Genomic DNA, 25,361 nt, shown 5'->3' on the forward strand with positions numbered 1-25,361 from the left:
CTTTAGAAAGCCATCCAAAGCAGCAAATTAATGCTTTAGGGGTCACCGAGGAAAATAAAAACTTTTAATCTTTTGGAAGTTGTGAATGAACAAACTGCTGCCAATTTTGCAGGCAGGATGTTAGCAAAAATTTTTTTTCAATATCCCAACCCTTTTCCAGAGCCCACCAAAGCTGTAAATACATTATCAGATGTTTAGAGGGAGAGTAAAATTGTTTGATTGCTGTCCCTAACATAACTCTCAGAGAACAACTTCTTAGGAATTTCGAATGTTAAACTGTCACAGGATGTTTATTCAGTTTGTGTAAACCATCCTGTTTCTGCAACAAAATTATTTTCTCTAGTTATTATTTTAAATTCAAAATGATACTTCAGCCACTTCACTTTAAATCTAAAATATCACTTTATAAAATTCAAAGGAATATTTCATCTGCCTTGACAAGTACTGTCCTGAGACTTAAAAATCTTTTTTGTCTTAAACATAAGATAAAAGATACAAAGTATTTTTCTCTCCATCTGGATTTTGGATGTCACTTTCCTTGGTTTTTCATTTGATCTCCTTCCTGCCCATTCTCTGGCCCTATGTTACCCTAATAGACTCAAACAAACCTTGGTGGGTTCTGTCTAAAATGAAACATTTCACTGATGCTTACATCAATTTCATTGATTTATATGAGCCATATTGTTATGAACAATATATTATGAACCATATTATTGTCAGCTATAATATTATTGCTGTATTAAAAAAGAAGTGAAGTGTGACCAAAGCTGCATCCAGGCCGGAGGGGACCCCAGGAGGTCTCCAGTCCAATCTCCTGCTCACAGCATGGCCAGCTCTGAGGTCAGACCGGATTGCTCAGGGCAAGCTCAAAAACTGCCAAGGACAGAGAGTGTGCAGCTTCTCTGGGCAGCTTATTCCACAACTTGGCTGTCCTCAAGGAGGACTAGGTTTTCCTTGCATCTGACCTGAATATCTCTCATTTCAATCTGAGCCTGTTGTCTTTCAACCTTGCGCTCTGCAATGCTGTGAAGAGCTTTTCACTGTCTTCGTGACAACCTACCTGTAGATGCTGAAGGACTGCTGTTAGGTCCCCCCAAAACTCTCTTCCAGTTTGAACAAGCCCAGTTCCCTCAGCCACTGTTGGTACAGGAACTGCTTCAGCCCCCATCCAGCTTGAGGTCCTTTCGCTGAACTCACTTCAGTGAACATCAACCCTGTATTGGAGGCCCCAAGATGGGACACAGTATTTCCAGAATCCCTAATAGAATCATAGAATCACAGAAAGGTTAGGGTTGGAAGGGACGTCAAAGATCATCTAGTTCCAACCCCCCTGCCATGGGCAGGGACACTCCACTATACCAGGTTGCTTAACACCTCATCCAACCTGGCTTGGAACACTTCCAGGGATGGGGCATCTACAAGTTCTCTGGGAAACCTGCTCAATAGTTCAAGTAGATGTGGCCACAGCCTCTCAACTGATATCTCTATTCCCATGTTCTTTTGTACTTGTTCTTTTCTTAAAAAGCAAGCCTCTCATGTCTTAAGAAATCAGAATGTTATAGCATTTGCACTGCAACTTTCCTACACTGGAGTTTTGCATCAAGAATTCATGTCATACTATGATATATGACAAAATAAACCCAGACAATATTCTGTGGTACCTGAAAGTACTCCCAAGAAGCATTTACTTGTCTTGCCAATGAATGATTATAATTCTACTGCAAAAATCAGCATCTTTTCTTTAAAGTACACTATTTCAAAACTTCTTAGACTTCAGCACTTCATATAAATTTGGATGTGGGCCATCCAATTCAAAATTAACTCCATCTCTTAAAAAATGTTGTCTCACAAAATTCAGGGAATTCCATAAGATACTACTGTATTTAATTCCAAGTAGCTACAAAAGACATTGAAAGATGGCAACATAGCAGATACTTCTTCTCTGATATTAAAAGCATCCTCTACTCAAGTCACACCTAGCTGAGGTAAATTCAACACCACAGCACAGCACAGCATCAGAGTATTGTTTTCTAAGCAGCTCTCTGTCATGCGTAAAATTTTGCCAGGGAGCAGCAGCAGCAGGGTTGCTCCACAAAGGAGGACAAGCCGGCAGGCAGTTCAGGCAGGGGCAGTGCTCCTCCGGATCAGGGTACAGCCCCAGGGTGTGTGGGGTGAGCAGGATGCTGACAGCGAGGTCCACTGACAGTCCCTGGCTGTCCCAGGCAAAACCGAGTCATGTTCAGGGTCCTTCCAGGGACTGCAGTCCAGGACCAGCAGGAGACAGGACTATAACAGAGGTCTGAGGACAGGACAGGGGCAGAGGCAATGGTGGAGACCGACTGAGTGCCCAGGGGTGTGAATGGGGATCCCAGGTGGGGTTGGTCAGGTTAAAACCTCTTAGTGGACTCCGGGCCCCAACATACAGTTTTTCATAACTATACAAGTTAATTGTTTTTGATGTTTTTTTTTTTTTTTGAGTTGAGAAAAACTAGATAGAGGAGGTGATGAAGGGCAATATAGTACAGTCGAAGGAAAAAGTTGTAATATGTGCTGACTTGCATCTTTTTTCATGAGTAAAGTAATTAAAAGATTTTTTAGTTTTTTCTTTTTATACATAGGAATAAAAGTGATTTAAAACATTTAAAAATATACTGAAAAGGTACAAATATTTTTATTAGGGCAACTTTGATGTGTTATGTCAGGAACCTGGAAAACTGAAATAAAAACTTCTCTTTCTCTAGGCTGCTGGAAAAATTCCCAGTGTTCATTAAAGATTGATGTTTCAAATAAGTTCTTCAACTACCTCCAGAGTCATACTCAGGGATGTATCAAAACCCACATACCTGTCAAGTCACTGAGATACTGAGAATGATGCAAGCTCTGGGACTCCTTTACATAGACCTGCGGCCGTTGTCATCATCACTGATCAACCTGACAGCTATCAGTTTCTGCTGCAAAGAACTAGGATTCACCAGTATAATTCCTTCTTTACTGCCCATTTTTCATTGCTGCATCTTTCTGTTGAGTTAACCATTTTCATATAGAGCCCTCTACCCTCCCAAAGGATATGTACTTCTTCCTAATAATACAAAAGAAAGTCAGGGTTTTGACAGGACTGTAAATATCTTAGTCATAAAGTCAAATCCTATTCTTCCAGCTAATGCATTCCGAGATACAGGGATGTCTGCGGCGTACTGAATCACAGAGAGCGGTGGCTGGGGAGAGGTGCATTCTTACTGCCGGGCCTATCTTTGTACAACCAGCTGCAAAGGGTTGCTGATAACGCCAGTTCATGCAGTGCTGGTACCTTCCCTTTGTTTAGCAGCTGGCTACAGCCAAAACATAGGTTTCTCCTGCCAGTGCTCAGCCAGGCTCTGACTTAATTTGCGCTGTTGCATTTCAGTGACCTCATAACCTTGTAAATGGTATTACGGTTGAAGCCGCTCCATAAAAATGACACTCTCCACCTTTTATTCCTTAGTTAGCCATTTCATTATTTTTAATTATTTAGCTGGTTACCAGTTATCTGGTCACATGTTTGAAAATGTGCAAATATGTTTGCCTTGTTGCAGTGGTGTATGCACCCTTTGTGTTTAAGCCTGAGTCCTCTCTCTGGAATAGACGGATTCCTGACAATATCCTTCTCTCTGTTGTGTTCTGAGGTATTTTTCTTCTGCTACCTACTTTCTCTTTGTCTCGTGCTATGCTGTTTTGCACAGCTTTTGTGTCAAGAAAGAAGGAAAAGGTAGGATTTTGTATTATATCCAGCTCTACTCTTTATGACTCTTTGCAACTCTTTTTTTTTTCTAGCAACTCCCTCATTCAAAATCCACATACTATCCAAGTGGAGGAATTAAAGCCACCAGTACAGAATTTGGAGATAAGCAGTTCTGCCTATGAGCTCTTCAGGGTTAGTGTAGTCTTGTAACCATTCCAGCAGGTGCACATCTTCATGTTCAGACATAAATATTTCTAAAACCTGGCTCCAAATGCTATGGGGGCAGAAAAGGGAAGCTAGTCAAATTGCTCTGTCAACTTGTAGCCTTCTACACCTGTGGCTGACTGAGGAAAAGGAGGTAAGTACTCCTGAGAGAACAACCTAGCAATTAAGCTGTGCTTTTTCGGGAATATTTCCAGTGAGTCTATTATAATGTCCTGTTTCCTCATCTTTTCTACCAGCTGATCTGCTACTATGGCATTAGTCCATCCACAGAAGGTCTGTAATAAAACCTGGAAGAGGCTACTACCAAACTTGAAAAATGCCATAAAGTTTCATGAGTTTTTTCCGTAGTCATTGTGCTTAAAATGTCAGAATTTGCACACAGTTAAATCATACTGATTTGACATACCATCCACACAGAATAAAGAATAAATGAAACATTTCAGATTCAATTATGTGGTGACTATCAAAATATACTGAATTTTAAGAGTTGGCCAGTGTGCCTAGTTATTCAGCTTTCCAAAACTGAGATAATGTTAGTGTTACCAGAAGAATGATTGCATTTGTTGAATTTTATGGCCTAAGGCTCAAAATCTCTACCAGTTTCTATTATAGTTTATTCTAAATGTGGCCAATATATGTTATATTTTTGTACAGAATTTTCTACATAGTGACCTTGGCTGCTTGTAGAAATAGACTTTCAATGAGATGCAGCATCATAGTTCTGAATTTTCTAGGTAAAATATATTTAATAAATATGCAAATAGTTCTATCTTCTCCAGTGGAAAATTATATTTAAAAATGACAAAGATCAGTTTTAAGATTCTATTTTCTACAAAAAAAAAAAAAGTGCTTGCATTATGTACACATGCACATACCAAAATAAAGATGTCATGCAACTTTCATATTAATTAAATACACTTCCGTATCACTGACATGATGTATTTTCCTTCAGAAATTCACGTATGCGAGTCTTCTTAAAGATGTATGTTTTCACCAGGAAACACATATATATGTGTATATATATACATATAAAAGTATATGTACATATACACACGATTTGCAGTGTAGCCTAGCTAATCTTTAACGGAAAAAAGGATTTAAAGTTTTGCCCATCATATTGTACTTCAAGATAATGTATCTCAGTATATTTATTTTCAGTTCAGACCTTAGTTAAGAATCTAAAAGAGGACAGGAGGTTCAAATGAAGGGCAAAATCTTGCCTCTATTATTGCATTGAATGTACCAAATGCAGAGGCTCTGGGTGTCCATACTTCAGTGACAGTCTTCCTCAAGTCCTCCTCATATCCTCTTTAAATACTGTTATATTTCTGATTACATCCTCTGGATAACATGAAACAGAAAGAAATGTCCATGTTTAGGCACTTGGCTGAGACTCGGGAATAAGGAGTCAATTTTTGCTTTGCCAAATAACCTTAGGTAAGTCATTTTGAGTCCAAATAATGAAATTAATAGCATTCTTCTCCTCACAAGAGGTATATTTTAAGGTGGTATGTATTAAGTATTCATAGGTATTCAGTTCTAAGAGTAATCTATGCAACTTACAAAAAACTGTTTCCTTATAACTCACTACTCGGTTGTAGTTAAAGCCATGGGTCAGTAGGTATCTGTAGAAACACATGCAGCAGAAAAGTGTGTTTCATATTTTATATTATGGAAAATTCAAGACATGCTTATTAGAAAACGTTGACCCATGTAAATGAAAAATGAAGTAATAGAGGAAATCTAACTATATCACAAAGTCACAAGTCTATTATTGATGATTGTACAATGTACACCAACAATTCACATTTCAGGAGAAAATATGTTGTTACATTTTTCAGTCACTGATAGAATTACACTCTGAGGAATCACTCATTTTGCTTAGATTACTAACTTACTTCAAAATGCATCTGAAATATTTTTAACTTTTAGTTCCTCAGGAGAGCTACTTTCCAGGTGAGTACACTAAGCTGAAACTTCGTTCCTGAAAAGATCTTCTCTTCTGAAGTTGAGTGTGCAAGAGAATGTTACTTGTGAATGAGAAGAGCACAAGAGTAAGATACAGAGTGCTGCATAAATATGAGGTAAAGTTATTATGGCCTATAGTATCCTTCCTGTACATTTAAAGTATACCAAACACTCTAGAGGCTTTCCTGCTTTTCTTAGATAAGTAACTGTCATTCACTAGCATCACTAATCTGTCTTATTACATGCTTCAGAATATCTCATTATTTTATTTTGAATGAGATATCTGTAGATTACTCTAAGGTTTGTTCAATATTATAGGGTTTTTCAAAAGCAATGTGAGGAAAAAATCCCTTTGAAATGAAGATTTTTTGTTGAAATGTCACAAAATACATATTAAAAAAATAGAGTAAAAATTAAGAAGTAGATCTGAAGTGTGACCTGAAGAACTGAAAGAACTAAATATAAAATCCTTTATGTACTGACAGTCCTAAGAAGCCATGTAGTCTTTTATTTCTGAAAGATTTTTCAGGAAAACCCTTTGTTTGGTTCGTTAGTAGCTTAATACCAGTTTATTTTGTCAAAAATCCCTATTTTATGTTCTTACTTTTTTATTTTTTTGAATAATAGGCAAACTAAAGTCATCACCTTCAGTAAATGTCAGTAAATATTATAGTATTATTTATCTATTGGGTTGATATTTCAATATTAAGCTCACTTGCTGTAATCGTTTGAGCAAAATGCCTTTTGTAACTTTATGTCACTCAAAGACTATAATGTTAAGATTTTGCATAAGAGAAGAGACACTATTTTATTGGTCTTCCATTTGACAAGAGTTATTCTATTGCATTCAGTTGGACCAAATAACCAAAAGATGGCCCTCAGCTCATACACAGCTTTTGTCTCTTTGGCTGCTTAACACTGGAAAAATGCTAAATCTCTCACCTTCCTTTGCAGAAATTTACCATCTTACTCAACAGTTTTTAGGACTATTGATCTATATTGATATCATTCCTACTAACATCTTTACATTTTTTCTATAGCCTGAAGGTAGAACCCAGCACTTCAGATCACCCTAAGCTACTGCTAACTTATAAACAGTTGTGTAACGTGTGGCGAATATGCATGCCAAGAGCACTGCCAGCTGATTCAGAAGAGATGTAGTAATTGTTCTTGCCTTTCACACCAAAAGAATCCCCAAAACTTTCAATGACGTATCTTTGTGGAAATACTGGAAAGATTGTATGACTACGTGCAATTCAGATAGATAGTGAAAAGATATGTTTAAATATATGTTCTGTTAAACTTACAATCCTCTTTAAAGTTTAACTTGATTAAGTGAAGTATATATATTTTTGCAATGTTGTGCTAGTATAACTCACTGACTAAAGTAAGTGTGTGTGTCAGATATACCTCATTGCCCATTTAGCCCACAGATAATTGATGCAGTTACAGAAGAGTCTAATCTGACTTTGTCAGTTTTAAGGCAGAAATAGTTTTCTGAATGTACACAATGGTGACAGATATGCTGATGTAATAGTATAACTGATAAAAAAGCACAAAGTGAGTACAAGGTTTATAAAGTATGAAATGCTTTTTATTATCTGCTTCTGATATTCTCTTGTAGTTTGAGTTTAAAGTCTATGGTATAGGGAAATATCAACAGCAAGGAATGCAGTGGCTGGAAGGAATATATAAATCTCATTCTTTAACATCTAATTCCATGCTCTATGGCTTTTGGGTGCTTCGTATCATTAGCTGCTGTTACCAAGAGTTTCTGTTCCACTTCATACTTCTCTCTTGCTGCATCTCAGCTTCAGAGGCCCTTTCTCCTATTATGTGACCACACACATCTGACAAACGGTTGCCTACAACAAAAAAGTTCTACTAAATAGTATCCCAATTCAAAGAGTCTTCCTCGTCATATGCCTTGATTTGAGATGTCACTAGCAGGCCCATCTCATACACTTCCCTCTGTTCTCCCTAACTGAATATAAGCATTACACACTGGAACACAAGGAAGTCTGTAGCACCAATGAGACAAACTGTGCTTTAGGAGGTAAATTAGGTGCATATAGAATGGAGGGGGTTTTATTTTTGTAATCTGGCAGTAACAAAATAAGGTTCTTTTTCCAGAGGCAGAGTCTTTCCCAGAGTGGCTGATGTGGTGCATCATTGTTATGACACATTTAAAGCAAGCTCTTTTAGTAGCTTTTCCTGATTTTACAAGCTTGTGTGGGCAGGTTTCCCATTGAAACAACTGTATCATCTAATGAAGTTCCTTATGCTATAAACTGTACCTATGACATCGCTGTGCTGCATGTCATAACATAAGAGCAATGTAGAATTTGTGGTTTTAAGTCTTATCCATTTTGAAAATCAAGAGGAGGATTTAAAGTTTTTGTTTCTTTCTTAATCTGTTATTTTTTCCTCGTGAATTGTATTGACTTGAGCATGAATATGGGCTAGGACAAGTGCTTTCAAAACAAAATTGATAAAACTAATCTATATATCTTTTATTTAATATTTTAAAATAAGTTTCCTTGTGGTCTTTTTTCAAAGTTACAATTTTTCACAAAAATGTCATTACATCTGCTTTTTACTATCACTCAGGTTTTATTTTGTAATTGGTACCAAATTTTTGGCAAAAAAACCCAAACAAACCAAACCTCACTAAAAAGAGAAGCAGCAAATCAAGAAACTAGTTTTCAATATTTTAAATAGAAAGATCATAGAAAATATTGTGAAAAAATGCATAGTTCAGAATCTTATGCCTAAACATACAATGTAAGTGGCAAAGGCAGACTCAGGGAAACTTTGTAATTGAGGAAACATAATAATTGCACTCCTGTGACTCTGGTAAGTGACATGAGCCATTCCAGTTTGTGCTGGATAAAGGCAGGGTTAAGCATGTCTAACCTCTTCTAACACTGCCAGACCTCCTCTGCTGCACAAAACATTTTTTTTCCCCCTGATGTATAACACAAAGATCATATTTGCTGTTGTGGAAACCATGGCTCATGTAAGGGTCTGCTCTGAAAGTACTGAAGGAGTTTAAAGAATTTTATTCCAAGGTAACATGGAAGGAATTCATCTTGTCTGTAACATTATTCGGGTTCCGATCTGAGTATCTGAAGTTTTTTTCACATATTTAAGTAGCACATCATGAGACTAAAATAACGGCATGAAGTGGAGACATTTTCAGCAGCCTGTCAAGATTTGTGTGCAGATATTATAAAGGATTCCCTGTTTTGGGTCTCAGAGGAGACATCGGTTTCAAAAACAAGATAATGACAAAGTGCAAAAAGAAGCGAAGGAACGAGATGAAGCTGAGAAAGAAAACAAATGCTGTGTTGTTAATTTGGCTTTGGAGGATTTTTACTTTCAATTTATCCAATTAATTCTTGAGTTGGAGTATAAAAACTTTTATTGTACCGAAAACACTTGTTTTGGAAAAAAAGAAAAGATTGTGTGTGCTAGCAGAAGATCCTAAACCTAGGAGAAATAGATAACAAATTGTTGACAGCAGGTTACAAATTGGTGACAGCAGGTATGCTATCCTAACAGTGTGGATTTAACAAATCACATTTTATGTTCACTTTTCTGAAGTAAGTGCTACCACCATAAAAGAAATAAGTAAACCTTGTTCTTGTCCCATTGATTTAAAATTATGTTATGTAACTTGGAAATAATCCACTCCCAGTGTGGAATTTTCTGGGCAGTGGCACTCAAATCATGTTTCATCTTGTGCCTTACGATTCTAGCTTGAATGCCGAAGTGTAAGTTTGCAAGATATTTGCCTTATAAAAATCATTAATATGAAAACATGATTACATCATTTACTAGGAAGCAATCTTAAAACAAGGTTGGCTTTGAAAATCATTGAAACTAAGAGCACAAGCATTACTTGGTGCATATCTTAATTCATAGTCATTATAAGGGTTGGTTTAATGCTTGTGAAGATAAACAGGCTAGAAGCAATTGAAAACTAAACCTCATGTACAGACCATGTATAGCTCAAGTTCCCTTAGAATTATTCTTCATACCATAGAGCTAGAAACGAAGAACTTTAGTAAGGTGACATGCAATTTTGTCTTGTTTCTGTACAAAGATTTTTTGTTTCAATATGCATTATCATCTGCAATAATTAAGGAATCATACTGCACCTTGTACTAAGTGATTAATCTTTATACATCTAATGAGTTACACTCCTGATTGTATAATGACCAGTATAATCTTATTGATGAATCATTCCCTGTTTTTACCCTTTCTATATACTACACGAATAAAATGTTCAATAAGGTTTTCTTTAGCAGGTGGTATCATAAAATACTAGATGCTAGATTATCTCTCTTCTCTGGAAATAGAGCAATGCATTCAAAACAAAGAAACAAACAAGACAATGAAGTATTCATCTCTGGATTGAAAAACAAAATCTGTCTGTTGAATCACTTACAAATAGCTGCTTCTATAACAGATTATTGGGTCAACCTAACATGGGTTGTTACTGCTGTTCCAGATTACAGGAGAGCTTTAGTTTGAGGCATATTTCCTCTCATATTTTTCTTAGGGTAAGATGAAGAGCATCCCTTTAATGGGATATCAGTGAGGGTTATTCTACCAGGCACATCACGAGGCCAGCATACCAACAGAGCCTCTGGCTCAGTGGAATGTCTTGCTAGGACAGCACTCAAACCGCTGTTTGTTTACAGCTATGCAGACCTTCCTGTAAAATGCCAATTATCTAGAGACAGGACCATTTTCTTTTCCCTCCTTGCGTATTTACACTGAGCATAGCAGGGCCTTGATATAGTTTGGGGCCACAGTGAAGTAGAACTGAGAAATACTTGCAGTTGAGCTGATGCATTTACCTAAGAAACTCTGTTTCAGATTTGTCTTCACATTGGTCTCAAAGAAGATAAAGGAAAAGGAATATATATGTGACTTTCCCCATCATCACTGTCAGACTCATCAAACTTTTGGAAATTTTAGGACTTACAAAAGGATATTCTAATGCAGGAAGAAGTTATGATATCAACTGTCCTTTGTAGAGTTGCTGAGATTCTTCTTTATGCACTTCCTCAAGAGAATTACAAGCTGGTTTAATTGTAGCTGTTTGTTGCAATGCATTTAATCAGTTAACCACTACTAGTCTTGGAAAAGTAAGATGGTTTAATGGTCTTACGAGTAAGTACAACAGAGAATTGTATTGTTATTCTGTGACTGGTCTGCTCTCAGTTTCCTTAACAATTTAAAACTTCCAATCTGCTTTTCACGTAGTATACACAGTAGCTCTTAAATGATGATCTAGGGTTTTTTTGTTTACCAGTTTTCAAAGTATTTGGAATATGGATTCCAGAGGGAAAAAGTAATATTTTTTGTACATATTATACACCTACTATTCACTATATTTGGCACCCATCTACTTGGCAGGCCAAACAAATCTTATTCCTTAATGTACATGTGGAAAGCTACGTAAGTGTTTTGTAATATTTTTAAAAGCACCATTAAAGTTAATGTATGTCTGTACTCCTACTGTCACTTGAATCATGCTAAAAATTGACTTCTTATTCTGCAATTTCATGCTAACGTATGTTAATGTCTATGTAAGACTAGTTGCAAGAGATGTCAAAACTTCTATTAGAAGCACTTCCATTTAGCATTGAATTTAGCCTCCCGTTCGACATTCCCAAGAGTTGTTCTCAGAGGCACGACACAACTGTATTTTGCGTTCTTACTGAGTATTAACATCTTGAATGTTAATGTTAAAAAATACACCTTCAAAACATTTCTAAGAACTTGTGCTGAAAGAAAACTGTCATTGTGTAGTCAGGCCTTTTGTGCCTGGTTTCATATGTGTTTACGAACGTAACTTGTGCCCCTTCTACATAAGGCTTCTGAATCAATCACCTGAAAACAGAAGGATTTGAGTTCTCAGCTGCATGATCACCCATAGAGCAATCATTTCTCAAAACACTGTAGCTATATTTGAAAAAGTAAGTCTGACTATGCTCTGGCACTTAAAAATGATTGTAAAGAGTGCATGAAGTAACTAGCAGGGAAACAGAAACAGTAAGAAGTTCTCAATATGTGAGGTTTCCGAGTTTATTAATCTGATAACTGCATTTCTGAAAAGTTCCCATACATAAACTGTATAATAAGATATAATGGATATATTTTTTAAAAAATATAATAATTAAATTAATACAATAATTTAAATATAATAATTTAATATTTTTTTAGAAAAGGCAATCATACAATCTATTTTAATTCATGTCAATAAAACCCTAGAGATCAGAAAAATCCAACATATCTTAAATTCAAAACAGATTCCTTTACTCTTTCTTATTTATACATTCAGTTAGCAGTGCCTGTCACACAGAGGGAAGAGGAAGAGAAGTGTTAGTTTTCAACCTTACAAAAAGATCTAACACTAAGGATACACTAAAGATAGTAAAACGCAACATGGCAAAATTGTAAAGTAATACATTACAATTTTCAGTCTTGACAATGAGAAATTCCAACCAGTGATTATAAAAATAGGTAACTGAAGAGAAAAATGACAGATTTAAGTTAATGTAGACAACTGCACTGCAAAACATGTTTGAAAGATTTTGCCCTTCAAAACATGTCTTTCTGAAGTTATTCCATTCAGGAGAAAAATTCCATACAGACATTGTTGATAACACCTTGAAAAAATACAGTGAAAATACATTAGCTATCCAAAGAAAGAGAAATTATTGAAAATGAAATACTGAAAATACTAAAATAAATATGAAAAATATAATATTCTAAACTTCTTTTGTTTATCTTTGTTAAGTCGACACATATCTGCCTGTTGATGGCCACCATCTGAAAAAAAACACCAAAACAATAAATCATAGAATCATAGAATGAGTTGGGTTGGGTTGGGAGGGACCTTAAAGATCATTCAGCTCCAACCCCCCATGGGCAGGAACACCTTCCTTTAGATTAGCTCTGGAGTCCCCAACATAAGAAGGACATGGAGCTGTTGGAGCAGGTCCAGAGGAGGGCCACGAAGATGATCCGAGGACTGGAACACCTCTGCTATGAAGATAAGCTGAGACAGTTGGTGCTGTTCAGCCTGGAGAAGAGAAGGCTCCAGGGTGATCTTATTGGAGCTTTCCAATACTTAAAGGGGGCCTACATGAAAGCTGGAGAGGGACTTTTTACAAGGGCATGTAGTGACAGGACAAGGGGCAATGGCTTTAAATTGAAAGAGGGCAGATTTAGATTAGATATAAGGAAGAAATTTTTCTCTCAGAGGGTGGTGAGGTACTGGAACAGGTTGCCCAGAGAAGTTGTAGATGCCCCATCCCTGGAAATGTTCAAGGCCAGGTCAGATGAGGCTTTGGGCAACCTGCTGTAGTGAAGGGTTTCCTTGCCCATGGCAGGGGAGTTGGAACTAGATGATCTTTGAGGTCCCTTCCAACCCAAACCATTCTGTGATTCTATGATTCTATGACTAGATTGCTCAAAGTCTCATCCAATCTCACCTTGCACACTTCCAGGGATGAGGTATCCAAAACATCCAAAACTTCTCTAGACAACTTCACCACTCTTATAGTGAAGAATTTCTTCCTTAGATCTAATATAAATCTACCCTCTTTCAGTCTAAATCCATTTCCCCTTGTCCAATCACTACAGAAAATACTATAAAAGGAACAAATATGTCTTTTTGAGGGACAAGCAAGAAAATTGTTACAAGCATGGAAGATCAGAATTGCTAGAAGACATAACAGAAATAAAGGTGGAATTTGTTTATTTTATTTTATTCTCTTATGTTCCTAAACTATGAATATGAAGAATATGAACAGATAATCCCATTTACTTTTTTCCCCAAAATAATATATTAAGCAAAATTAGCAAGATACTCATTACAACTGATGAAAATAAGCAATATTTTACACACAAAACCATGTTGTGGACACCATTGCTACAAGGGGTCAGAAACTTGAGATGCTGAGTAAGATTCTTAAAAAAACCCCTCTTCCATACAGGTAATGGATAGGACTGTGGAGAGGCCCCAGGACTTTAGAGTGAAAGTTGAAACTATGAAGACATTAGGGCACAATTATAATACAGTGAATCAATGACTCTATCTTCTTAAACTGAAGGGGGTGGGAGGGCAAGCAAAATTGATGGTGTCTTTGCCACTGTTGGCCTTGGAACAAAAGCACATACAGACATTAATAAACTGGTATTAAACTAATGACTTTCTTCTCTGAGCCAGAATTTATTTTAGACCTCTAACTCAGGAGTTCGAATAGGAAAACGGATGAAGTAATACAATACACAGCACAAATTCTGAGCAAAATGGGCTGCAGTTGCCAGGAATTTACTCTTGCCTCTCAGCTGAATGGGAAAAAAACCCCAAACAAAACCACCTACTTTACAGTTGCCTATGAAGTCGTATGACCTTCATTTCGAGTCATAAACTTTCATTTCTTTCTGACTTTTTCACCCTGTTTCTTTACTTACTACCCATTCCCATCACTTGTTTTCTCTAAAGAAAGTTTTAGGACTCCTCACTAGGCAGCTTCTGTGAAAGAACTGATACAACGTCTAGATCAGAGGTACCAGACAAGATGTGCTCAGAGCCAAAACCAGAAGCTTTTTCACCTCTACAAGGATCCACCTGACTTTGGCCTAATAGCGTGTTGGAAAATAATGTATATTTCAGAATACTTTTGTGCACAAACAAAATTCTGAGGAAGACTCTATTAACTCATTTTGAGTGACAGCAATGCCAAGCTTTTTAAAATACTACATGAAAGATAAAATCAAACATTTTAAACTGAAACCAGGATTTCCAGGAGATCCCTTCTGGATTCTTTAAGATTTATTGTAATACTCTGCCTGTACAGAGGTTATCTGTGCTTTATTCAATAATGTTCCACCAAACAAGAGGTGACTTCAGTTGGTTATTTTTTAGGTATCTCTGATGATTTTGAGATGTTGTCTTAGGTCAAACTCAGTTTGAGGTAGTAAAGGTACCCTTAAACCTTTGTGAAGTCATTCTTATTTTCTACCAGTCTCTCTAAACAGTAGAAGAAAGAATGGATTTTGAGGATATTAAAAAGTATATATTCAAAATTGTATTGGACAAAAATGTTTAAGTATTGTAGGATTTTTCAGATTTATATAATTCAGCCTTTTTCCTATCATAATCCAGGTAAATCTTTGTTCCCATTCTCCTAGTCCAGTAATAACATTGTGATATCTCATCATCCTTTTGTCATGCTACCCAAATTTAAAAAAAGCTCTTTTTAATCTATTGGATTATTTTACTGTTCCAATTAGACAATTAATTAGACAATGCAAAAATATTATTTCTATATGGATCTAGTTTTAGTCAAGCCTTTTCTTTCCTCATTCATCAAGTTCTACTTTTATTTAATTATTTACTTATCCAGCAGTCAAAACCTTTTCCATAACGGATTTGCATGATGAAATCCGGATTTGTTTTCATGTCATACCTCCTCCTGCACGTCCTGTCTCACTAAAGACTGGGAACTGCAGTGCTATCATAACATTTACACACTATAGACACTCAACAAAAAATTTTCACACATCTTACAAAATCAAATCAAACTTTTGGAAACTGAGTCTAACTGCATTTTAAGACCATGATAGAAAGCTTTAGAATTGTGGGAAATACAAGACCTCAAGCAGAATTTGAACATGTTTTAGACATATGTAGCTCGTTAACTTAAAGCTATATTTAGCTTACTAGTGCCAGCAGATTTTATAATATGAACTTTTAACTGGGAAAGAGATGATTATTTTTTTAATGAGATGGAAAACTTAGGGGGAGTCGAACAAAACAACCTTACAGAGCTACAAACTTGTTCAATATTTACACTGGGAGAGAAAATCCAAACATTCAGTTTAGATTTTCAGTTCCACTAATGCTCTCTATAAAACAAGAAAGGAGTAAGTTTTCTTACTTTATTTTATATCATTTAATGTCTGTTTATTGATGTTCTCATTTATTCCATTTCAACTTCAATTTTGCAATGAGAAACAAAAATATCACCTACTTAAAATAACGTTGAAATACTAATGGTACACTAGATAGATACTGAAGATGGACACGTTCAATAGTGTATCTTTATTTTTCCCCTTCAGCTCGTGAACTGATAGCCAAATGTCTCTGTAACCTTTTGTTGTAAGGAAAAATAAAACGTATAGTAAATCTGCAGAGGCAATATTACGATTGCCACTTTATGCTATTTTGCCCTTGCTGCTTTTATAGTGATATAGAGCTAACTGCACTGTTCATTGTCATCACAACTGCATTCAGGTGTCTAAACACTCTACATGCCTTCTGCATCATACTTTGTGAAGGGCAAGGTGAAATGTTATTTGATACATTTTTCCGTTTTGATAGTGACCCCCACAGTAGCTAGTCAATGACTGTTGGTATCCAATCAGTTCTACAGACTCTTGACAGTTACCATGTTGGCCTGGGCTGTTAATGAGGCTAGCACTGTGATCGTGACAAAGCCTCAGTTAGGTGATGACATATGCTGTCTCATTCTTCCCCTGTATCATAAAAGACTTAATTAGCCATTATGTAAGTTCTAAGTATAATTGAGTCAGTATCTTAGCTATGTGGCCCACCTCCCTTCTCCTTCTCTTTGTTCTCCCTTTCACATTCACATACACTACTTACTTCTAGCACTTCCTCACTATTCTCACTGGCGGCATTCTCGCCCCGCCTTCCCCCTTGCCACTCGGCGCCATCTCGGGGCGCATAAGGCGGTGGTTTCGCCCAGACCTCCTCAGGCTCTGGTTTCCCAGTGGCGCCCCTGGCTCCCTCGGCTAACCCACCCCAGAAGGATTTTGCTCGTTTCTGTCCCTCCGTAAGCAGATCGGGGTTTGGGGGTTGAGGGGGCGTGTTGCCCTCTCGCAGATCTTTGGGCTCAGCATAATCATCACCGTGTGGGGGGTGCAAAGTCTGCGTAGCCGCCCCGACCCCCAATTTCGGGATGGCCAACAAACAATCCTTTGCCGCTCTCCAGGTCTCCTGCTCTTGGATAGCCTTTTGCAGGGCCTGTTCGACTTTCCCCCACAGCTTAAGGTTTTTTCCACAACGCGAGGACTTTGCCTCCTCAGCTAACGCTCTAGTGCATTTATCCCACACTTCGGGGTGGAGAATATCCACCAGCTGGTCTATGACCCCAATTTGTAAAAGCCTCACAACTGCGAGAATAAAATCTTTGGGTTTACAATCAATACCCCACTGCTTATGTAATTGCGATACGACCTTCACAAGGGCTTCCATCCTCCTTGTTGGTCCCGATCCGGATCCTCCCCGCCGGCGATTGCGATACGACCACTAAGACCACAAGTTTCCACTTGTTGCCTTTGGTCCCAATCCTGGATCCTGTCGCTCTGGCTGCCGTTCGCCAAATTCCAGGCGGCAATTCTTGGGTTTCGGCACCACTTGTTGCCTTTCGGAGCCGTGGCGACCTGGTTCAGGAACAGCACAACGACCGACTGCAGGCTGCTCGGGCCATTAGCTCACAGACACCAATGTGGTGGATGTCAAATGGCGTTTGTTGCTGAACAACACAGTGTTATATAGCTTGGGTTTACAACGTCGCTTCCGTCTGCTTACATCATGAGCTGAACGCTATTGGCTACCTGGGGGGGGGGGTCCTATCTATCTGTACAGCGCGATATCTTCTGACCGCCAAGCCTTAGCTACCTACAATTCAGAAATTAAACCTTATAAAATTCAGTGGAAGAAGACTTGATAGCATGTCAATTCCTCTGAGATAATTACTATAAACTGCTTATTAGAAATATTTATTCCTATCGCTATTATTTCTGCCTTGAGTCATCTCTTTATGGGCAAGATACTATCTGAATAAAGAAAATAGTGCTAAAATGTTGCTTTTCTTTCACTCACTTTTGTTGCTTCTTGTCTTCAGTACAAGCTGAGATCGTCTCTAGATATCACTTTTTCTACTCCTGTAAGGTAATTTTGTAATCACATTGAAATGCAGAAATAAAAGTGTCCTTTTCATTAATAATAAACTATGTTTTCCAGACATCTGAATCATTCTTGTTTCTGCATCTCTCTTCTCTCCATTCAATGACAGCCACCTGTGATGCAGTAGATTGTGAAGAGGTTATGAATAGCTTCTCCCAACCAGAGAACAATAATGGAGAAGAAGAAAAACAGTCCCTGCTTAGATGCAGGGATCTTATTATGTACTTATCTGAGATCAAGTCAGCATTTTAAACTGTTATGCACTCAACTATCACTTCTATTTTTTCTTAGAAGTCAGCAAATTTAGTAAGAAATATACAGTACATATAACTTTCAAGATTTAAATAGGACATGAACAATGTACAGGCTTGTGCTGCACCATGCTCAAGGATGAGCAAACAGGAAGGGCACAGAACAGATCCCGAAAAATCCTGGATTACTGAGTCTAACTGATATGATGAATCTGATAACATCACCTCAGATCTTAACAGAAATGTGAGAAAAAAAAATGTGGTCCCTTACCACAGAAAAGTATATGTAGATGTATGTATAGATACAATTCTCTCTCAATCTAGATGTGGATCAGAAGGTTAATAAGTCATTTCTCCTATAATAATAGTGACCACAAAAATGTTTTGTTCTGGGTTTTCCTTTCTGTTTATTTCTGTGTTGGCCCTAAGCATCTGTCAGGATACCAAGTTATTTTACCATTCCTAAGGGGAAAACGATTCAGGAGGTGATTGATGGAGTTAATGGAATCTCACTTCTCCTCAGATGCCTGAAAACAAGTTATCCTCAAAATTGATTTGCTGTTTCTTGTAGCCATAGATCACACACTGGAAGTATCACCAAAACAGAGTGTTACACAAGTTCTTAAACTAGTCAAAATCTGAAATGGCAAATCCACTCAGATGCATACAGATATTGTCATCACAGTTTAAATTCAGTCTAAACATATTAGTGAAAAGAAAGGTACTTAACTCTGTCTAAAGTCAGTCTAGAAAGGCAAATTATGACTGAGGGTGAGTTGAAAATCCCTGTATTGTGTTTGCTTAGGTCTTGGCTTAGCTTTGTTATCTCTGCATCATACACTATTCCATACTGGAGGTATATCTGGTGTTAGCATTGCTGCAGGGGAAATCAAATCATGTTTGTTAGGGACAAAATTCTCTGGATGTCTGTAGTGTGAGGAAGGAAGGAGAGACTGCTTGCGCAAGAAGAGCTATAAATATTTTTGGAATATGTCATATCCAGTAATATTGAGCTCATAAAACAGCTGGAGATCCTTCATTGATTTAAGTTAGTCAAAAACATTTTACTAATATTCCCTTTTAAACCACTGTTTTCAGTTCCTAGAGTGTTATGTCTTGGAAGCTTGTTCTAAAGCTGCTGCCCGCTGCCTTCCAGCTGCTTTAGGGTTTCTGCCTCTAAACAGCCCTACACTCTGTTGCTCTTCTTCTTCAAATATGTGATAACCTTAAAAAAAGAAAGAAATGGCACATGGCCATTCTGAAGTGATGTCTAATGTCTTCTCTTTGCTTTGCTGGTCTTGGAAACTTGTGTTAGAGTTTTTCACATTATTATATCTAATTAAAAATCAACAGATCTATTAGAGTTACTACCTACACTCTATCTCATAGTAATATCCTATAATTAATATTACACTTAGGAGATTTTATGAAACCATATTATGAATTTGCATCATGACTTTTCTTTCTTTAATTTCTATCCTTTCTGTGTTCCACTTTTTTTGTGAAAATGCAAGAAATCCATAAAGCTTTTTAGCTTGGATTTAGTCGACTGAGTTAATAAATGAAGAGATGAAACTTTGAGTAATCTCTAAATTTTATTAAATAGATAATCAGAAACTGATTCAGAATCATGCAGTTCCTATTACATACAGAAGGTTTCTAGCACTCCCTGTTGCCTAGACAGTGAGTTTTCACACACGACAGTGACTTATCACACACTCCTATTTTAGGTTCATGGAGTTATTAGAACAAATTATAGTCTTTCTGACATATAAGCAAGAAAAAGAAATGTCATTACATATGCAGAATAAACTATTTCATTAACTAACTAATGAGGAATGAATTCTACATATACCATGACAATTGTTCTTTTCTTCTTTGTGTTTTCTGCACTCTTTACCAGCCATTTTCATGAATACCTCTTTCTGACTTGAGTCTCCTATTAGTAGAGCTACTCCCCAAGATTTCTGCCTCTAAGACCCAGCCAAGCATATTCTGTGGTGATGTGCACACTTTGCTTAGCAACTTTTTTAACAACAGCCTATGCCTACTCTTTCAGTAATAAATGTAGTTATTTTACTTTGCACCAGCGTCAAAGTTTTGCCTAGTAGTGATACTGTTCTGCAACAAGCTCTTTCTCAGAAACAGCTTTATAAGAAAAGACATTATGAATGCTTGATGTTATCAGTTTGGAATGGAAATTCAAACAAATAGAAGAATTGAAAGCTAAGTTGTAGAGTAAATAGTGATAAATAACAACAGGAGGAAACTGAAACTAAGATTTACTTGCTGAGGAATCCAAGAGGAAAAAAAAGTATACCGGTTTGGGCATGGTTGAGTCTTTTCAAAAGGTTTCTGTCTGTGAAAGAGATAGGGAAAAATGACTCAGCAATCTGAAGATATTTTTATAAAAATGTGAGCTGTTTACCATGTGTCATGGTACAAAGCAAGAATGTTGTTCAGAACTTAACACTTTGACTAACTTCGATAAACATGTGAATTCTAAGGGACTGGCTTCTTCAAAGTAGTAATAAAGCAGACTTGAAGAATTCCCAAATCCAAGAGAATAGCTAGTCACTCAGTGGGGATAAAAAAAAAAAAAGTGCTTGAATAAGAGCAAATTGGGACATAAATATCTGAGCTACTGTATCCTCAGTGGAAAACTGTGTGTGCAAAGTTGTTATGAACGCTATATCATGGCAGCACACATTTATCAATGACACTGCTTTTCGTTTGGGAGTATGAGACCCAATGCTAGTCTTACTTCTATGATCCAGCTATGGAAAATTTATCCTTAATTAGCACAACTCACTAACAGAAAGGAATCCTGTATACAATTTTGAGAAACCTTTCCACACCCTCCCCTCTGGGTTTATTGTGGTGGTGTTTTTTTTTTCCCAGGAGGCTCCCTTTGGACTACCAGCAGTGACTACAGCAGCACAGCTCGAAATGAAATCAACAGCCAGTCGACCTCAACATCAGAGCAACAGATATCACTGAAGTGCCAATGCTTCCAGATATAAAACAAACCTGCTGCCTGCCCCTCTGCCCCACTTCCAACCTCCCCCCCCCCCTTTACATTTACTGGTGGAAGTGTTTATATTTTGTTTAATTTTCAAGGAGAGGGTTACTCAGACAAGTAGAGCAACACAGGATCAGACCCTTCCATCAACTTTCTTATTCTTCAGAATTTTGTTTAAAAAGTGATATTATTCTTAGTAAAAAGATGCTTGAAATTTAATGCTTTCCATTCATTAGACTGAAACACTGTCTCTTGTACCCTACAGGGAAACCAATTCATTAGTAGAGCTTTAAGAAACATGCATTCATAACACAAGTTTGCCCTCTTTAACTGTACCTCCAGGCACCTTGCAAATAATTTATGAGGTAGTGAGATGTTTGACAATCAAAAAGAATGAAAATGCACTGGGCAGACTCCTAGGAAAAGAATCTTAGTCAATGTATTTTAAGTTCTATTAAGCTTTAAAACCAATGTCCAAATTCCTCACTCAGGAATGAAGCAAGTGTGTTTCCAGTGATGTTCTATAGTTATTTGGTAATATGAATAATTTTCTTCACTAAGTCAAATTAATCTGCCTCTTACCACTTGAAATCACAACTAGACAGGTATGATGGTCCACAGATAACTTGGAAGTATTAATTTTATTTTTTGGTATTCTGTATTAGAACTCCAGAAGCACTTCTTTAGGCTTTGATAAACAGAAACTTTAAATCCTTACTTGAGAGAACCACGAAGCTTAATTTCCAAAATTCTTAAATACCAAAAAGCCTGAGTGAAATATATGAAAATCCTGAAAAATTAAAATAGGATGGCCAGCAGGCAAATGGCATCTTTAGTTTTTGTCAAGACCTATGGAATGCTTACACCTCTCAGAAGTACTCAAGTCAGCTTTGATAAGCTAATTAAAGCTATGTGCAATTAAAGAACAGGAAATCTTGTCATTGTGGAGCTGAAACTGAACAAATTAACGGTGAGTTTATTATCATCATTTGACAATGAGGAATATTTAGTACCGTACGGAGGAAGCTCTGCTCAGTGAATAGACTGGCAAGGTAAGTAAGAGAACTGAGCATAGTTGTTTGGACTAATCTTATACCAAAGCAGTTCTGAATCCAGTTTTGAACCAGGTTATTAATTATTCCAGTACACTGCAGAGTGCACACAAAAGACAAAGGGGACACAAAAGATGAAGCAGAAGTCTCTCTTGTTATGCTCTAACTTTTTGGGAAATCACTTTCTGCAGTGTCCGGGAAAAAAGATTTCATATGGGTGGATGAGGGAGGTCTTCAGTAAATCCCCTCCCACCAGTTCAGGTAGAAGAGTTAGATCTTCAGAAAGAGCAATATGTTCCAGCTCAATAGCTGGAGATTTTTTTTCATGGATCTTTCTCTACATAAGACCTCCAGAAAGACTGTTTCTTTCTAAGGCACAACTATAATAACCTTCCTGTTTGGGAAAAGACACCTACATGCTACCCTCTTTAGAGGGCAGCAGCGAAATTGTCAAAATGCGGCTCCAAGTGAGATAAAACTATAGGTGACAATGGAAGGAAAGGAAATGATTCTTGTTGTTCAGACTTTACTTGATGTTCTCAGAAATTATTAGGAAATTAAACTTTGGAACAAACATGAACATAGATTATCAAGGAAACAATATTATCTCTCATGAATTTAATAAAGTATCAAAAGGAGATAGGAGAACCTTTACCTTCCAATAATTCTTATCAAATCTTGAAAGAATATTAAATTCTTTTATGAGATGCTGCATATGTGTCATTGCACAAAGCAAAACATATTGTTTACAACCAGGAAGCTTTTCTGATGTGGCAACAACCACCTTACATTACCAGTTAAAAGCCCTAACCTCAGTGCTTAAAAAGTACGGTGGCAGGTATCGACAAAATCAAAAAACTTGCAGATGTTACACATGGATATGAGAATGACAGACTTTTTAGTCTGGATACTCATTTATGTTGGGAGAGAAAAATTTCACAAAAATTTCTTCCGAGACCAAGAACTGTATTCTGCTACTTCTCAGTCACTATTTAAGCTTAAGAAACCAGAAAGAGGCTCTGACATGGCTGCATAGTGGTTCCATGAGTCCAGCTGACCATTGGGATGTGTAGAGGTAACTGTCACCTGCAGCAAAAGTTTTGGAAGTTGGAGGAAATGTAACTGAAACAACCAATTGACTTCCATTCTTTCTTCTTTCTAGTGTCTCCTTTTCCAATCTTTCCTTCGATTTCATCAAATCAAAAAATCAAGCCAAAAGTTCAAATATAACAATTTTCCTATTTCAAGTGACCAGGACAAGAATGTATTTTCCTTTTCATAAAGGACACTTATGAAGAAAATACCAAATTGTTATAGTAATGACTGCAAGTTTGCTCTCCAGATTGAACAGATCAGGACATTTCCTTCCATATTTAATTTGGATATTTCTGATTAGAAACAGGAACATCTACACTCTAACCTTCAATGAGACAAACGATTTTTATCTTTTTATTTAGTGATTACTCATAAACAGAAGTAAACTTTAATTAATGGTAAGACATGCCATGTGTATGGCAATCAACTGGAGCTAGAGAAAAAGAAGCTTTCTTATTATATCTCTTGCCTTTGTTCTCTCTTTTTTTTTTGTCTGATTAGTTTTTCATATTCTGTTATACTATATACTCATTAGCTTTTAAAAATAATCTAGTACTTAGAAGCTGTGCACCTTAGATCAGCCCAGGGGTTCCTACAGATATCAGAAGATGGAAAGCAGCACACATTTTTTCTGCTTTATATTACCCACTTTAAAAAAAAAAATCATATTTCTTGAGCATAATGGATGGACTGCAATGATTTACAAGGAAATAATTTCACTGAGGGATTTTGGGTTGGTGATATCATATAACATGAGAAAAAAAAGTCTGATTGGTTTATGATTTCACTGGGAAGCTGAGAGGAAATTAATTCTATTTAACTCACTACTTGTCAGCTCCTTTGTTGTTGTTGTTGTTTGTAATATATAGACCTAACACTGGATTTTAAGTCGGGAGATATTTCAAGCTACTAAAACATTTATTAGTTTAATAATAATGTTAGAAATGATTGAAATGCTATAAATGTTTAAATTGGAATATAGAAACTCCTGGATCTGGTGTTCAAACTAAAACCATTTTGACTACAGTTCCTAGAACAGGCAAGTAACCTCAGTGCTTAAGCATGTTAGTGAAGAAAACCTGCCATGCTAAGGTTTTGTTGATAGATTTGGCCTTTCTGAAATCAGAAAGATGGGTTAAAATACAATATTAAACAAAGCTTATCATAAGATTAGTGTACTTACCCTGTGCAGCTATTACACTTCTGTACATTCGCACAAAACAGAAACCTGATAAAAGGAGGGAAACAGCGTCAGGGAGCTTAGGACCAGAAAACACTGAAAGCTCTGTGGCTACACCAAGTAATTGCCTACTGTATCTATACATCACATAACCGTGGTAGGTCAAGTATTTCTGATTACTTTCTTAACCTAATGCCCTCAAAATCTGTGAGGGAATCAGATTTAATGACTTACACAAGTGTGCCCTGCTCCCCGAACAGCATCGCTTTTCCCAGGTGAGTAGCTACTGTTTCTCTTGCCTGCCCTTATGCTGAAAGCTGACCTGCTCTCCAGGTAGCTCAGCTTAGTTAGTACTTGTGCTCCCCATAAAGACACTTAGAGTTTCCTCTAGATCAAAGTGTTAGTTGATAACCAGATTTTAGTGCTTTTGTTGTGGCAAGGAGAAAGGAGGAGTAGACTGCTGTGGCCACAGCTGAAATGCTTCGTTTGAGTACAGATGTGCATACCAACAGCTTCACTGGAGCCTTTGAGAAGGTATTAACCAAGGTATGTGCAAATATCTTGTGGCTGATAAGCCTCCAGGTTATAGTAAATTTAGGAATGATCATGACACTTGTGTCATAGCATTACTTTTAATTTTCTCAGAAACCCACCTTCTAACCAAATGTCACCACTGTCTTCCAGTCTTCCATGATTTTCTGCTTTTTCACAAGGCTTTTTCTGATTGGTGGTCTTGTATTTCTGACTTGTCGCTGACATGCCAGATAACTATTCATCTCCTCATTGCAAGCATATTAATATAGTAAACATTGAGACAGCAACTATTTT

Source organism: Tauraco erythrolophus, chromosome 5 (assembly GCF_009769465.1).
Source record: "Tauraco erythrolophus isolate bTauEry1 chromosome 5, bTauEry1.pri, whole genome shotgun sequence".
NCBI classification, from domain to species: domain Eukaryota; kingdom Metazoa; phylum Chordata; class Aves; order Musophagiformes; family Musophagidae; genus Tauraco; species Tauraco erythrolophus.